The sequence below is a fragment of the Amblyomma maculatum genome, chromosome 1 (assembly GCF_055883805.1).
Source record: "Amblyomma maculatum isolate TAMU_Amacu chromosome 1, ASM5588380v1, whole genome shotgun sequence".
NCBI classification, from domain to species: Eukaryota; Metazoa; Arthropoda; class Arachnida; order Ixodida; family Ixodidae; genus Amblyomma; species Amblyomma maculatum.
Window position 1 is genome coordinate 301,027,839 of NC_139344.1, and position 17,766 is coordinate 301,045,604.

Below are 17,766 nucleotides of genomic sequence, written 5' to 3' on the forward strand. Positions count from 1 at the left end.
TCAATATCTATATTTGTAAGGGACGATTTTACAGCAGCGCACAACATCGGTATTTTCCCCGCGCGATAGAAGATATTTCATATGGTATTATTCAAATAAAATAAGCATAGAAGAACAGCCTGAAAAACGAAGGAACCATTAGAGAGAGCACCGCATGTGAAGGTAAATTCAAATTAGCACCAATAGTTTCTGTGCTGTAAATCTCAGTATATAGCAAGAATTATTCGATTTTGAGGAGGACAGAACAGGTTCCGTATAGGTTTCTTCGTTTCCCTCGCCGTTACTATATACACCAATCGGTCTATAGTTCGCTGAACACTGCATAGAGTGTTTACACCTAAACTTGTGTATGACAGGCGTCGCTGCTCCAGCATGTAAAGCTCAATTCAGATTACCACTAATAGTTGCTGTGCTGTAAATCTCAGTATATAGCAAAAATCATTTGATTTTGAGGAGGACAGAACATGTTCCGCATAATTTTCTTCGTTTCCTTGGCGGTTTTTTATGTACACCAATCGTTCTATAGTTTGCTGAACACTGCTTAGAGCGTTTAGACCTCTAATTTGTTTATGACAGGCATCGCTGCTCTGCATGTAAAGCTCAAATCAGATTATCACTAATTGTTGCTGTACTGTATATCTCAGTATGTAGCAAGAATTATTTAATTTTGAGGAGGACAGAACATGTTCCGTATAATTTTCTTCGTGTCCTTCGTGGTTTGTTATGTACACAAATCGTTCTATAATTTGCTGAACACTGCCTAGAGTGTTTAGACCTCTAATTTGTTTGACAGGCATCGCTGCTCTGCATGTAAAGGTCAATTCAGATTATCACTAATAGTTGCTGTACTGTATATCTCAGTATATAGCAAGAATTATTTGATTTTGAGGAGGACAGAACATGTTCCGTATAAATTTCTTCGTTTCCTTCGCGGTTTGTTATGTACACCAATCGTTCTATAGTTTGCTGAACACCGCTTAGAGTGTTTAGACCTCTAATTTGTTTATGACAGGCATCGCTGCTCTGCATGTAAAGCTCAATTCAGATTATCACTAATAGTTGCTGTACTGTATATCTCAGTATATAGCAAGAATTATTTGATTTTGAGGAGGACAGAACATGTTCCGTATAATTTTCTTCGTTTCCTTCGCGGTTTGTTATCCACACCAATCGTTGTATAGTTTGCTGAACACTGCTTAGAGTGTTTAGACCTCTTGTTTGTTTGACAGCCTTCGCTGCTCCGCATGTAAAGCTCAATTTAGATTAGCACTAATAGTTGCTGTACTGTATATCTCAATATATTGCAATCATTATTTGATTTTGAGGAGGGCAGAACATGTTCCGTATAAATTTCTTCGTTTCCTTCGTGGTTTGTTATGTACACCAATCGTTCTCTAGTTTTCTGAACACTGCTTAGAGTGTTTAGACCTCTAATTTGTTTATGACAGGCATCGCTGCTCCGCATGTAAAGCTCAATTCAGATTAGCACTAATAGTTGCGGTACTGCATATATCCGTATATAGGAAGGATTATTTGATTTTTAGGACAGAACATGTTCTGTATAATTTGCTTCGTTTCCCTCGCTGCTCCTAATGTACACCAATCGGACTATAGTTCGCTGAACACTGCCTAGAGTGTTTAGACCTCTAATTCGTTCATGACAGACATCGCTGCTCCGCATGTGAAGCCCAATTCAGATTAGCACTAATAGTTGCGGTACTGTATATCTCAGTATATAGCAAGAATTATATGCTTTTGAGGAGGACTGAACATGTTCTGTATAATTTGCTTCGTTTCCTTCGCTGCTCCTAATGTACACCAATCGGACTATAGTTCGCTGAACACTGCCTAGAGTGTTTAGACCTCTAATTTGTTTATGACAGGCATCGCTGCTCTGCATGTAAAGCTCAATTCAGATTATCACTAATTGTTGCTGTACTGTATATCTCAGTATATAGCAAGAATTATTTGATTTTAAATAGGACACAACATGTTCCGTATAATTTTTGTCGTTTCCTTCGTGGTTTATTATGAACACCAATCATTCTATAGTTTACTGAACACTGCTTAGAGTGTTAGGCCTCTAATTTGTTTATGACAGGCATCGCTGCTCCGCATGTAAAGCTCAGTTCAGATTAGCACTAATAGTTTCTGTACTGTATATCTCAGTATATAGCAAGAATATTTTAATTTCGAGGAGGACAGAACACGTTCCGTATAATTTTCTTCGTGTCCTTCGTGGTTTGTTATGTACACAAATCGTTCTATAGTTTGCCGAGCAATACTTAGAGCGTTTAGACCTCTAATTTGTTTATGACAGGCATCGCTGCTCTGCATGTAAAGCTCAATTCAGATTATCACTAATTGTTGCTGTACTGTATATCTCAGTATATAGCAATAATTATTTGATTTTGAGTCGGACACAACATGTTCCGTATAATTTTTGTCGTTTCCTTCGTGATTTCTTATGTGCAGCAATCGTTCTATAGTTTGCTGAACATTGCTTATAGTGTTGAGAGCTTTAATTTGTTTATGACAGGCATCGCTGCTCTGCATGTAAAGCTCAATTCAGATTAGCACTTATAGTTGCTGTACTGTATATCTCAGTATGTAGCAAGAATTATTTAATTTTGAGGAGGACAGAACATGTTCAGTATAATTTTCTTCGTGTGCTTCGTGGTTTGTTATGTACACAAATCGTCCTATAGTTTGCTGAACACTGCTTAGAGTGTTTAGACCTCTAGTTTGTTTATGACAGGCATCGCTGCTCTGCATGTAAAGCTCAATTCAGATTATCACTAATTGTTGCTGTACTGTATATCTCAGTATATAGCAAGAATTATTTGATTTTGAGTCGGACACAACATGTTCCGTATAATTTTTGTCGTTTCCTTCGTGATTTCTTATGTGCACCAATCGTTCTATAGTTTGCTGAACATTGCTTATAGTGTTTAGAGCTTTAATTTGTTTATGACAGGCATCGCTGCTCTGCATGTAAAGCTCAATTCAGATTAGCACTAATAGTTGCTGTACTGTATATCTCAGTATGTAGCAAGAATTATTTAATTTTGAGGAGGACAGAACATGTTCCGTATAATTTTCTTCGTGTCCTTCGTGGTTTGTTATGTACACAAATCGTTCTATAGTTTGCTGAACACTGCTTAGAGCGTTTAGACCTCTAATTTGTTTATGACAGGCATCGCTGCTCAGCATGTAAAGCTCAATTCAGATTATCACTAATTGTTGCTGTACTGTATATCTCAGTATATAGCAAGAATTATTTGATTTTGAGTAGGACACAACATGTTCCGTATAATTTTTGTCGTTTCCTTCGTGATTTCTTATGTGCACCAATCGTTCTATAGTTTGCTGAACATTGCTTATAGTGTTGAGAGCTTTAATTTGTTTATGACAGGCATCGCTGCTCTGCATGTAAAGCTCAATTCAGATTAGCACTTATAGTTGCTGTACTGTATATCTCAGTATGTAGCAAGAATTATTTAATTTTGAGGAGGACAGAACATGTTCCGTATAATTTTCTTCGTGTCCTTCGTGGTTTGTTATGTACACAAATCGTTCTATAGTTTGCTGAACACTGCTTAGAGTGTTTAGACCTCTAGTTTGTTTATGACAGGCATCGCTGCTCTGCATGTAAAGCTCAATTCAGATTATCACTAATTGTTGCTGTACTGTATATCTCAGTATATAGCAAGAATTATTTGATTTTGAGTAGGACAGAACATGTTCCGTATAATTTTTGTCGTTTCCTTCGTGATTTCTTATGTGCACCAATCGTTCTATAGTTTGCTGAACATTGCTTATAGTGTTGAGAGCTTTAATTTTTTTTATGACAGGCATCGCTGCTCTGCATGTAAAGCTCAATTCAGATTAGCACTTATAGTTGCTGTACTGTATATCTCAGTATGTAGCAAGAATTATTTAATTTTGAGGAGGACAGAACATGTTCCGTATAATTTTCTTCGTGTCCTTCGTGGTTTGTTATGTACACAAATCGTTCTATAGTTTGCTGAACACTGCTTAGAGTGTTTAGACCTCTAGTTTGTTTATGACAGGCATCGCTGCTCTGCATGTAAAGCTCGATTCAGATTATCACTAATAGTTGCTGTACTGTATATCTCAGTATATAGCAAGAAATATTTGATTTTGAGGAGGACAGAACATGTTCCGTATAACTTTCTTCGTTTCCTTCGCGGTTTGTTATGTCCCCCAATCATTCTATAATTTGCTGAACACTGCCTAGAGTGTTTAGACCTCTAATTTGTTTGACAGGCATCGCTGCTCTGCATGTAAAGCTCAATACAGATTATCACTAATAGTTGCTGTATTGTATATCTCAGTATATAGCAAGAATTATTTGATTTTGAGGAGGACAGAACATGTTCCGTATAAATTTCTTCGTTTCCTTCGCGGTTTGTTATGTACACCAATCGTTCTATAGTTTGCTGAACACCGCTTAGAGTGCTTAGACCTCTAATTTGTTTATGACGGGCATCGCTGCTCTGCATGTAAAGCTCAATTCAGAATATCACTAATAGTTGCTGTACTGTATATCTCAGTATATAGCAAGAATTATTTGATTTTGAGGAGGACAGAACATGTTCCGTATAATTTTCTTCGTTTCCTTCGCGGTTTGTTATGCACACCAATCGTTCTATAGTTTGCTGAACACTGCTTAGAGTGTTTAGACCTCTTGTTTGTTTGACAGCCTTCGCTGCTCCGCATGTAAAGCTCAATTTAGATTAGCACTAATAGTTGCTGTACTGTATATCTCAATATATTGCAAGCATTATTTGATTTTGAGGAGGGCAGAACATGTTCCGTATAAATTTCTTCGTTTCCTTCGCGGTTTGTTATGTACACCAATCGTTCTATAGTTTGCTGAACACCGCTTAGAGTGTTTAGACCTCTAATTTGTTTATGACAGGCATCGCTGCTCTGCATGTAAAGCTCACTTCAGATTATCACTAATAGTTGCTGTACTGTATATCTCAGTATATAGGAAGAATTATTTGATTTTGAGGAGGACAGAACATGTTCCGTATAATTTTCTTCGTTTCCTTCGCGGTTTGTTATGCACACCAATCGTTCTATAGTTTGCTGAACACTGCTTAGAGTGTTTAGACCTCTTGTTTGTTTGACAGCCTTCGCTGCTCCGCATGTAAAGCTCAATTTAGATTAGCACTAATAGTTGCTGTACTGTATATCTCAATATATTGCAAGCATTATTTGATTTTGAGGAGGGCAGAACATGTTCCGTATAAATTTCTTCGTTTCCTTCGTGGTTTTGTTATGTACACCAATCGTTCTATAGTGTTCTGAACACTGCATAGAGTGTTTAGACCTCTAATTTGTTTATGACAGGCATCGCTGCTCCGCATGTAAAGCTCAATTCAGATTAGCACTAATAGTTGCTGTACTGTATATATCAGCATATAGGAAGGATTATTTGATTTTTAGGACAGAACATGTTTTGTATAATTTGCTTCGTTTCCCTCGCTGCTCCTAATGTACACTAATCGGACTATAGTTCGCTGAACACTGCCTAGAGTGTGTAGACCTCTAATTTGTTCATGACAGACACCGCTGCTCCGCATGTGATGCTCAATTCAGATTAGCACTAACACTTGCTGTGCTGTATATCTGAGTGTATAGGAAAAATTAGATGATTTTGAGGAGGACTGAACATTTTCCGTATAATTTTCTTGCTTTCCTTCGCTGCTCCTAATGTACACCAATCGTGCTATAGTTCGCTGAACACTGCCTAGACTGTTTAGACCTCTAATTTTTTCATGACAGACATCGCTGCTCCGCATGTGAAGCCCAATTCAGATTATCACTACTAGTTGCTGTACTGTATATCTCAGTATATAGAAAGAATTATTTGATTTTGAGGAGGACAGAACATGTTCCGTCTAATTTTCTTCGTTTCCTCCGCGGTTTGTTATCTACACCAATCGTTCTATAATTTGCTGAACACTGCTTAGAGTGTTTAGACCTCTAATCTGTTTATGACAGGCATCGCTGCTCTGCATGTAAAGCTCAATTCAGATTATCACTAATAGTTGCTGTACTGTATGTCTCAGTATATAGCAAGAATATTTGATTTGAGGTGGACTGAACATGCTCCGTATAATTTTCTTCGTCTCCTTCTCTGCTCCTAATGTACACCAATCGGGCTATAGTTTGCTGAAAACTGCCTAAAGTCTTTAGAACTCTAATTTGTTTATGACAGTCATCGCTGCTTCGCATGTGAAGCTAAATTCAGATAAGCAATAGTAAATGCTGTATTGTATATCTCAGTGTAAAGCAAGAATTATTTCATTTTCAGGAGGACAGAACATGTTCCGTATAATTTTCTTCGTGTCCTTCGTGGTTTGTTATGTACACAAATCGTTCTATAGTTTGCTGAACACTGCTTAGAGTGTTTAGACCTCTAATTTGCTTATGACAGACATCGCTGCTCTGCATGTAAATCTCAATTCAGATTATCAGTAATAATTGCTGTACTGTATATCTCAGTATATAGCAAGAATTATTTGATTTTGAGGACAGAACATGTTCCGTATAATTTTCTTCGTTTCCTTCATGGTTTGTTATGTACACCAATCGTTCTATAGTGTTCTGAACACTGCTTAGAGTGTTTAGACCTCTAATTTGTTTATGACAGGCATCGCTGCTCTGCATGTAAAGCTCAATTCAGATTATCACTAATAGTTGCTGTACTGTATATCTCAGTATATAGGAAGAAATATTTCATTTTGAGGAGGACAGAACATGCTCTGTATCATTTTCTTTGTTTCCTTCGCTGTTCATAATGTACACCAATCGGGCTGTAGTTCGCTGAACACTGCCAAGAATGTTTAGACCTCCAATACGTGTGTGACAGGCGTCGCTGCACAGCATGTGAAGCTAAATTCAGATTAGCATTAATAGTTGCTGTGTATATCTCAGTATACAGAAAGACTTATTTGATTTTCATGAGGACAGAACATGTTCCTTATCATTTTCTTCGTTTCCTTCGCTGTTCAAAATGTCCACCAATCGGGCTGTAGTTCGCTCCGCACTGCCTAGAGTGTTTAGACCTCCAATTCGTCTATGACAGGCATCGCTGCATCGCATGTAAAGCTCAATTCAGATTATCACTAATTGTTGCTGTACTGTATATCTCAGTATATAGCAAGAAATATTTGATTTTGAGTAGGACACAACATGTTCCGTATAATTTTTGTCGTTTCCTTCGTGGTTTGTTATGAACACCAATCATTCTATAGTTTACTGAACACTGCTTAGAGTGTTAGGCCTCTAATTTGTTTATGACAGGCATCGCTGCTCCGCATGTAAAGCTCAATTCAGATTAGGACTAATAGTTTCTGTACTGTATATCTCAGTATATAGCAAGAATATTTTAATTTTGAGGAGGACAGAACACGTTCCGTATAATTTTCTTCGTGTCCTTTGTTGTTTGTTATGTACACAAATCGTTCTATAGTTTGCTGAACACTGCTTAGAGCGTTTAGACCTCTCATTTGTTTATGACAGGCATCGCTGCTCTGCATGTAAAGCTCAATTCAGATTATCACTAATTGTTGCTGTACTGTATATCTCAGTATATAGCAAGAATTATTTGATTTTGAGTAGGACACAACATGTTCCGTATAATTTTTGTCGTTTCTTTCGTGATTTCTTATGTGCACCAATCGTTCTATAGTTTGCTGAACACTGCTTATAGTGTTTAGAGCTTTAATTTGTTTATGACAGGGATCGCTGCTCTGCATGTAAAGCTCAATTCAGATTAGCACTAATAGTTGCTGTACTGTATATCTCAGTATGTAGCAAGAATTATTTAATTTTGAGGAGGACAGAACATGTTCCGTATAATTTTCTTCGTGTCCTTCGTGGTTTGTTATGTACACAAATCGTTCTATAGTTTGCTGAACACTGCTTAGAGTGTTTCGACCTCTAGTTTGTTTATGACAGGCATCGCTGCTCTGCATGTAAAACTCGATTCAGATTATCACTATTAGTTGCTGTACTGTATATCTCAGTATATAGCAAGAAATATTTGATTTTGAGGAGGACAGAACATGTTCCGTATAACTTTCTTCGTTTCCTTCGCGGTTTGTTATGTCCCCCAATCGTTCTATAATTTGCTGAACACTGCCTAGAGTGTTTAGACCTCTAATTTGTTTGACAGGCATCGCTGCTCTGCATGTAAAGCTCAATACAGATTATCACTAATAGTTGCTGTACTGTATATCTCAGCATATAGCAAGAATTATTTGATTTTGAGGAGGACAGAACATGTTCCGTATAAATTTCTTCGTTTCCTTCGCGGTTTGTTATGCACACCAATCCTTCTATAGTTTGCTGAACACTGCTTAGAGTGTTTAGACCTCTTGTTTGTTTGACAGCCTTCGCTGCTCCGCATGTAAAGCTCAATTTAGATTAGCACTAATAGTTGCTGTACTGTATATCTCAATATATTGCAAGCATTATTTGATTTTGAGGAGGGCAGAACATGTTCCGTATAAATTTCTTCGTTTCCTTCGTGGTTTGTTATGTACACCAATCGTTCTCTAGTTTTCTGAACACTGCTTAGAGTGTTTAGACCTCTAATTTGTTTATGACAGGCATCGCTGCTCCGCATGTAAAGCTCAATTCAGATTAGCACTAATAGTTGCTGTACTGTATATATCAGTATATAGGAAGGATTATTTGATTTTTAGGACAGAACATGTTCTGTATGATTTGCTTCGTTTCCCTCGCTGCTCCTAATGTACACCAATCGGACTATAGTTCGCTGAACACTGCCTAGAGTGTTTAGACCTCTAATTTGTTCATGACAGACATCGCCTCTCCGCATGTGACGCTCAATTCAGATTAGCACTAAAACTTGCTGTGCTGTATATCTGAGTGTATAGCAAAAATTATATGATTTTGAGGAGGACTGAACATTTTCCGTATAATTTTCTTGCTTTCCTTCGCTGCTCCTAATGTACACCAATCGGACTATTGTTCGCTGAACACTGCTTAGAGTGTTTAGACCTCTAATTTGTTTATGACAGGCATCGCTGCTCCGCATGTGAAGCTAAATTCAGATAAGCAATATTAAATGCTGTACTGTATATCTCAGTGTAAAGCAACAATTATTTGATTTTGAGAAGGACAGAACATGTTCCGTTATAATTTTCTTCGTTTCCTTTGCGGTTTGTTATGTACACCAATCGTTCTATAATTGGCTGAACACTGCCTAGAGTGCCTAGAGTGTTTAGAGCTCTAATTTGTTTGACAGGCTTCGCTGCTCCGCATGTGAAGCTCAATTCAGATTAGAACTAATAGTTGCTGTGCTGTATATCTTAGTGTATAGCAAGAATTGTTTGATATTGAGGAGGACAGAGCATGCTCCGTATAATTTTCTTCGTTTCCTTCGCGGTTTGTTATGTACACCAATCGTTATAATTTGCTGAACACTGCTTAGAGTGTTTAGACTTCTAATTTGGGAATGACAGGCATCGCTGCTCTGCATATAAAGCTCAATTGAGATTAGCACTAATAGTTGCTGTACTGTATATCTAAATATAGAGCAAGAATTATTTCATTTTGAGGAGGACAGAACAAGTTCCGTATAAATTTCTTCGTTTCCTTCGTGCTTTGTTATGTACACCAATTGTTCTATAGTTTGCTGAACACTGCTTAGAGTGTTCAGACCTCTAATTTGTTCATGACAGGCATCGCTGCTCTGCATGTAAGGATCACTTTAGATTAGAACTAATAGTTGCTGTACTCTATATCTCAGTATATAGCAAGAATTATTTGATTTTCAGGAGGACAGAACATGTTCCGTATAATTTTCTTCGTTTCCTTCGCGGTTTGTTATGTACACCAATCGTTATAGTTTGCTGAACACTGCTTAGAGAGTTTAGACTTCTAATTTGTGAATGACAGGCATCGCTGCTCTGCATATAAAGGTCAATTCAGATTAGCACTTATAGTTGCTGTACTGTATATCTAAATATAGAGCAAGAATTATTTCATTTTGAGGAGGACAGAACAAGTTCCGTATAAATTTCTTCGTTTCCTTCGTGGTTTGTTATGTACACCAATCGTTCTATAGTTTGCTAAACACTGCTTAGAGTGTTCAGACCTCTAATTTGTTTATGACAGGCATCGCTGCTCTGCATGTAAGGATCACTTCAGATTAGCACTAATAGTTGCTGTAGTGTATATCTCAGTATGTAAGAAGAATTATTTGATTTTTAGGAAGACAGAACATTTTCCGTATAATTTTCTTCGTTTTCTTCGCGGTTTGTTATGCACACCAATCGTTCTATAGTTTGCTGAACACTGCTTAGAGTGTTTAGACCTCTAATTTGTATATGACATGCATCGCCTCTCTGCATGTAAATCTCAATTCAGATTAGCACTAATAGTTGCTGTACTGTATATCTCAGTATATAGCAAGAATGATTTGATATTGAGGACAGAACATGTTGCGTATAATTTTCGTCGTTTCCTTCGTGGTTTGTTATGTACACCAATCGTTCTATAGTTTGCTGAACACTGCTTAGAGTGTTAGGCCTCTAATTTGTTTATATCAGGCATCGCTGCTCCGCATGTAAAGCTCAATTCAGATTAGCACTAATAGTTGCTGTACTGTATATCTCAGTATATAGCAAGAATATTTTAATTTTGAGGAGGATAGAACACGTTCCGCATAATCTTCTTCGTGTCCTTCGTGGTTTGTTATGTACACAAATCGTTCTATAGTTTGCTAAACACTGCTTAGAGCGTTTAGACCTCTAATTTGTTTATGACAGGCATCGCTGCTCTGCATGTAAAGCTCAATTCAGATTATCACTAATTGTTGCTGTACTGTATATATCACTATATAGCAAGAATTATTTGATTTTGAGTAGGACAGAACATGTTCCGTATAATTTTTGTCGTTTCCTTCGTGATTTGTTATGTGCACCAATCGTTCTATAATTTGCTGAACACTGCTTATAGTGTTTAGAGCTTAAATTTTTTCATGACAGACATCGCTGCTCCGCATCTGAAGCTCAATTCAGATTACCACTAATAGTTGCTGTACTGTTTACCTCAGTATATAGCAAGAATTATTTGATTTTGAGGAGGACAGAACATGTTCTGTATATTTTTATTCGTTTCCTTCGTGGTTTGTTAAGTACACCAATCGTTATATAATGTGCTGAACACTGCCTAGAGTGTTTAGACCTCTAATTTGTTTATGACAGGCATCGCTGCTCCGCATGCAAAGCCCAATTCAGATTAGCACTAATAGTTGCGGTACTGTATATCTCAGTATATAGCAAGAATTATTTAATTTTGAGGAGGACAGAACATGTTCCGTATAATTTTCTTCGTTTTCCTCGTAGTTTTTTATGTACACCAATCGTTCTATAGTTTGCTTAACACTGCTTAGAGTGTTTAGACCTCTAATTTGTTCATGATAGACATCGCTGCTCCGCATGTGAAGCTCCATTCAGATTAGCACTAATAGTTGATGTGCTGTATAGCTGACTGTTGAGCAAGAATTATATAATTTTAGGAGGACTGAACATGTTCTGTATAATTTTCTTCGTTTCCTTCGCTGCTCCTAATGTACACCAATCGGACTATAGTTCGCTGAACACTGCCTAGAGTGTTTAGACCTCTAATTTGTTTATGACAGGCATCGCTGCTCCGCATATAAAGCTCAATTCAGATTATCACTACTAGTTGCTGTACTGTATATCTCAGTATATAGCAAGAATTATTTGATTTTGATGAGGACAGAACATGTTCCGAATCATTTTCATCGTTTTTTTCGCTGTTCATAATGTGCACCAATCGGGCTGTAGTTCGCTGAACACTGCCTAGAGTTTTTAGACCTCCAATTCGTGTATGACAGGCGTCGCTGCACCGCATGTGAAGCTAAAATCAGATTAGCACAATAGTTGCTGTGCTGTATATCTCAGTATATAGCAAGACTTATTTGATTTTGATGAGGACAGAACATGTTCCGAATCATTTTCTTCGTTTCCTTCGCTGTTCATAATGTGCACCAATCGGGCTGTAGTTCGCTGAACACTGCCTAGAGTTTTTAGACCTCCAATTCGTGTATGACAGGCGTCGCTGCACCGCATGTGAAGCTAAAATCAGATTAGCACAATAGTTGCTGTGCTGTATATCTCAGTATATAGCAAGACTTATTTGATTTTGATGAGGACAGAACATGTTCCGAATCATTTTCTTCGTTTCCTTCGCTGTTCATAATGTGCACCAATCGGGCTGTAGTTCGCTGAACACTGCCTAGAGTTTTTAGACCTCCAATTCGTGTATGACAGGCGTCGCTGCACCGCACGTGAAGCTAAAATCAGATTAGCACAATAGTTGCTCTGCTGTATATCTCAGTATATAGCAAGACTTATTTGATTTTGATGAGGACAGAACATGTTCCGAATCATTTTCTTCGTTTCCTTCGCAGTTCATAATGTCCACCAATCGGGCTGTAGTTCGCTGAACACTGCCTAGAGTTTTTAGACCTCCAATTCGTGTATGACAGGCGTCGCTGCACCGCATGTGAAGCTAAAATCAGATTAGCACAATAGTTGCTGTGCTGTATATCTCCGTCTATAGCAAGACTTATTTGATTTTGATGAGGACAGAACATGTTCCGAATAATTTTCTTCGTTTCCTTCGCTGTTCATAATGTGCACCAATCGGGCTGTAGTTCGCTGAACACTGCCTATAGTTTTTAGACCTCCAATTCGTGTATGACAGGCGTCGCTGCACCGCATGTGAAGCTAAAATCAGATTAGCACAATAGTTGCTGTGCTCTATATCTCAGTATATAGCAAGACGTATTTGATTTTCATTAGGACAGAACACATTCCGTATCATTTTCTTCGTTTCCTTCGCTGTTCATAATGTGCACCAATCGGGCTGTAGTTCGCTGAACACTGCCTAGAGTTTTTAGACCTCCAATTCGTGTATGACAGGCGTCGCTGCACCGCATGTGAAGCTAAAATCAGATTAGCACAATAGTTGCTGTGCTGTATATCTCAGTATATAGCAAGACTTATTTGATTTTGATGAGGACAGAACATGTTCCGAATCATTTTCATCGTTTCCTTCGCTGTTCATAATGTGCACCAATCGGGCTGTAGTTCGCTGAACACTGCCTAGAGTTTTTAGACCTCCAATTCGTGTATGACAGGCGTCGCTGCACCGCATGCGAAGCTAAAATTAGATTTGCACATTAGTTGCTGTGCTGTATATCTCAGTATATAGCAAGAATTAATTGATTTTGATGAGGACAGAACATGTTCCGAATCATTTTCTTCGTTTCCTTCGCTGTTCATAATGTCCACCAATCGGGCTGTAGTTCGCTGAACACTGCCTAGGGTGTTTGGACCTCCAATTCTTGTATGACAGGCCTCGCTGCACCGCATGTGAAGCTAAATTAAAAATAACACAATAGTTGCTGTGCTCTATATCTCAGTATATTGCAAGACGTATTTGATTTTCATTAGGACAGAACATATTCCGTATCATTTTCTTCGTTTCCTTCGCTGTTCATAATGTCCACCAATCGGGCTGTAGTTCGCTGAACACTGCCTAGAGTTTTTAGACCTCCAATTCGTGTATGACAGGCATCGCTGCACCGCATGTGAAGCTAAAATCAGATTAGCACAATAGTTGCTGTGCTGTATATCTCAGTATATAGCAAGACTCATTTGATTTTGATGAGGACAGAACATGTTTCGAATCATTTTCTTCGTTTCCTTCGCTGTTCATAATGTGCACCAATCGGGCTGTAGTACGCTCAACACTGCCTAGAGTGTTTGGACCTCCAATTCGTGTATGACAGGCGTCGCTGCACCGCATGCGAAACTAAATGCAAATTAGCACTAATAGTTGCTTTGCTGTATATATCAGTATATAGCAAGAGGTATTTGATTTTGATGAGGACAGAACATGTTCCGTATCATTATTTTTCGTTAACTTCGCTGTTCATAATGTACACCAATCGGGCTGTAGTTCGCTGAACACTGCCTAGAGTGTTTAGACCTCCAATTCGTGTATGACAGGCGTCGCTGAACCGCATGTGAAGCTAAATTAAGAATAACACAATAGTTGCTGTGCTGTATATCTCAGTATATAGCAATACGTATTTGATTTTTATGAGGACAGAACATGTTCCGTATCATTTTCTTCGTTTCCTTCGCTGTTCAAAATGTCCACCAATCGGGCTGTAGTTCGCTCAACACTGCCTAGAGTGTTTAGACCTCCAATTCGTGTATGACAGGCATCGCTGCATCGCATGTGAAGCTAAATACAGATTAGCACAACAGTTGCTATGCGGTATATCTCAGTATATAGGAAGAAATATTTGATTTTGATGAGGACAAAACATGTTTCGTATCATTTTCTTCGTTAACTTCGCTGTTCATAATGTACACCAATCGGGCCGTAGTTCGCTGAACACTGCCTAGAGTGTTTAGACCTCCAATTCGTGTATGACAGGCGTCGCTGCACCGCATGTGAAGCTAAAATCAGATTAGCACAATAGTTGCTGTGCTGTATATCTCAGTATATAGCAAGAGTTATTTGATTTTGATGAGGACAGAACATGTTCCGAATCATTTTCATCGTTTTTTTCGCTGTTCATAATGTGCGCCAATCGGGCTGTAGTTCGCTGAACACTGCCTAGAGTTTTTAGACCTCCAATTCGTGTATGACAGGCGTTGCTGCACCGCATGTGAAGCTAAATTATGAATAACACAATAGTAGCTGTGCTCTATATCTCAGTATATAGCAACAAGCAGATCAATTAAGGGGAAATGAGGGTACTCGTTATAATACATGAAGGAAAGAAGCCAACAGTCGGCGAGGCCAAGGAAAGCGTTGGGGATGGTACTGTCTTTTCTTTTATTGTTTACTTGGATAAGCACGGAAATTAGTAATGTAATCTGTTTAGGGGAAATATAATTAAACAAAGTAGAAGGAAAAACAACGTGCCGATGGTGGGAACCGAACCCACGACCTCCGAATATCGCGTCCGGTGCTCTTCCAACTGAGCAACATCGGCCGCTGTCCCCCCTGCTACTTGCTTGGGTATTTATGTTGTCTGTATACGAACCTTGAGAGTGTTCACCAGCGCCACCCTCAGCCATAGCGGCGGACGCGGAACGTCCTTTGTTACCGCCAGCGTCACGTAGAACGTGATCAAGAGCGAGGGCGAAAGCTGTGCAAGAACCCTCTTACGCTACCTATGGCTTCAAGACTGCCAGAACCGAGACCCCCGTAAGCTACAAGCAGATCAATTAAGGGGAAATGAGGGTACTCGTTATAATACATGAAGGAAAGAAGCCAACAGTCGGCGACGCCATGGAAAGCGTTGGGGATGGTACTGTCTTTTTTTTTTATTGTTTACTTGGATAAGCACGGAAATTAGTAATGTAATCTGTTTAGGGGAAAAATAATTAAACACAAAGTAGAAGAAAAACAACGTGCCGATGGTGGGAACCGAACCCACGACCTCCGAATATTGCGTCCGGTGCTCTTCCAACTGAGCTACATCGGCTGCTGTCCCCCCTGCTACTTGCTTGGGTATTTATTTTGTCTGTATACGAACCTTGAGAGTGTTCACCAGCGCCACCCTCAGCCATAGCGGCGGACGTGGAACGTCCTTTGTTAGCGCCAGCGTCACGTAGAACGTGATCAAGAGCGAGGGCGAAAGCTGTGCAAGAACCCTCTTACGCTACCTATGGCTTCAAGACTGCCAGAACCGAGACCCCCGTAAGCTACAAGCAGATCAATTAAGGGGAAATGAGGGTACTCGTTATAATACATGAAGGAAAGAAGCCAACAGTCGGCGAGGCCAAGGAAATCGTTGGGGATGGTACTGCCTTTTTTTTTATTGCTTACTTGGATAAGCACGGAAATTAGTAATGTAATCTGTTTAGGGGAAAGATAATTAAACACAAAGTAGATGAAAAAACAACGTGCCGACGGTGGGAACCGAACCCACGACCTCCGAATATCGCGTCCGGTGCTCTTCCAACTGAGCTACATCGGCCGCTGTCCCCCCTGCTACTTGCTTGGGTATTTATGTTGTCTGTATACGAACCTTGAGAGTGTTCACCAGCGCCACCCTCAGCCATAGCGGCGGACGTGGATCGTCCTTTGTTACTGCCAGCGTCACGTAGAACGTGATCAAGAGCGAGGGCGAAAGCTGTGCAAGAACCCTCTTACGCTACCTATGGCTTCAAGACTGCCAGAACCGAGACCCCCGTAAGCTACAAGCAGATCAATTAAGGGGAAATGAGGGTACTCGTTATAATACATGAAGGAAAGAAGCCAACAGTCGGCGAGGCCAAGGAAAGCGTTGGCGATGGTACTGTCTTTTTTTTTTATTGTTTACTTGGATAAGCACGGAAATTAGTAATGTAATCTGTTTAGGGGAAAGATAATTAAACACAAAGTAGAAGAAAAAACAACGTGCCGATGGTGGGAACCGAACCCACGACCTTCGAATATCGCGTCCGGTGCTCTTCCAACTGAGCTACATCGGCCGCTGTCCCCCCTGCTACTTGCTTGGGTATTTATGTTGTCTGTATACGAACCTTGAGAGTGTTCACCAGCGCCACCCTCAGCCATAGCGGCGGACGTGGAACGTCCTTTGTTACCGCCAGCGTCACGTAGAACGTGATCAAGAGCGAGGGCAAAAGCTGTGCAAGAACCCTCTTACGCTACCTATGGCTTCAAGACTGCCAGAACCGAGACCCCCGTAAGCTAAAAGCAGATCAATTAAGGCGAAATGAGGGTACTCGTTATAATACATGAAGGAAAGAAGCCAACAGTCGGCGAGGCCAAGGAAAGCGTTGGGGATGGTACTGTCTTTTTTTTTATTGTTTACTTGGATAAGCACGGAAATTAGTAATGTAATCTGTTTAAGGGAAAGATAATTAAACACAAAGTAGAAGAAAAAACAACGTGCCGATGGTGGGAACCGAACCCACGACCACCGAATATCGCGTCCGGTGCTTTTCCAACTGAGCTACATCGGCCGCTGTCCCCCCTGCTACTTGCTTGGGTATGTATGTTGTCTGTATACGAACCTTGAGAGTGTTCACCAGCGCCACCCTCAGCCATAGCGGCGGACGTGGAACGTCCTTTGTTACCGCCAGCGTCACGTAGAACGTGATCAAGAGCGAGGGCGAAAGCTGTGCAAGAACCCTCTTACGCTACCTATGGCTTCAAGACTGGCAGAACCGAGACCCCCGTAAGCTACAAGCAGATCAATTAAGGGGAAATGAGGGTACTCGTTATAATACATGAAGGAAAGAAGCCAACAGTCGGCGAGGCCAAGGAAAGCGTTGGGGATGGTACTGTCTTTTATTTATTGTTTACTTGGATAATCACGGAAATTAGTAATGTAATCTGTTTAAGGGAAAGATAATTAAACACAGAGTAGAAGAAAAAACAACTTGCCGATGGTGGGAACCGAACCCACGACCACCGAATATCGCGTCCGGTGCTTTTCCAACTGAGCTACATCGGCCGCTGTCCCCCCTGCTACTTGCTTGGGTATTTATGTTGTCTGTATACGAACCTTGAGAGTGTTCACCAGCGCCACCCTCAGCCATAGCGGCGGACGTGGAACGTCCTTTGTTACCGCCAGCGTCACGTAGAACGTGATCAAGAGCGAGGGCGAAAGCTGTGCAAGAACCCTCTTAC

At 39.9% G+C, this 17,766-nt stretch overlaps 1 protein-coding gene and 1 non-coding gene across 2 annotated transcripts in view; one reads left to right on the forward strand and one right to left on the reverse strand.

The window, feature by feature from the left end:
- LOC146206921 (uncharacterized) overlaps window positions 1-17,766 on the forward strand; it is a 168,662-nt gene that overhangs the window by 55,501 nt on the left and 95,395 nt on the right. The gene's annotated exons all lie outside the window — the stretch shown is intronic.
- On the reverse strand, window positions 15,538-15,610 carry TRNAL-CAA (transfer RNA leucine (anticodon CAA)). Its single transcript has one exon. It is a non-coding gene; the product is annotated as a tRNA-Leu (tRNA).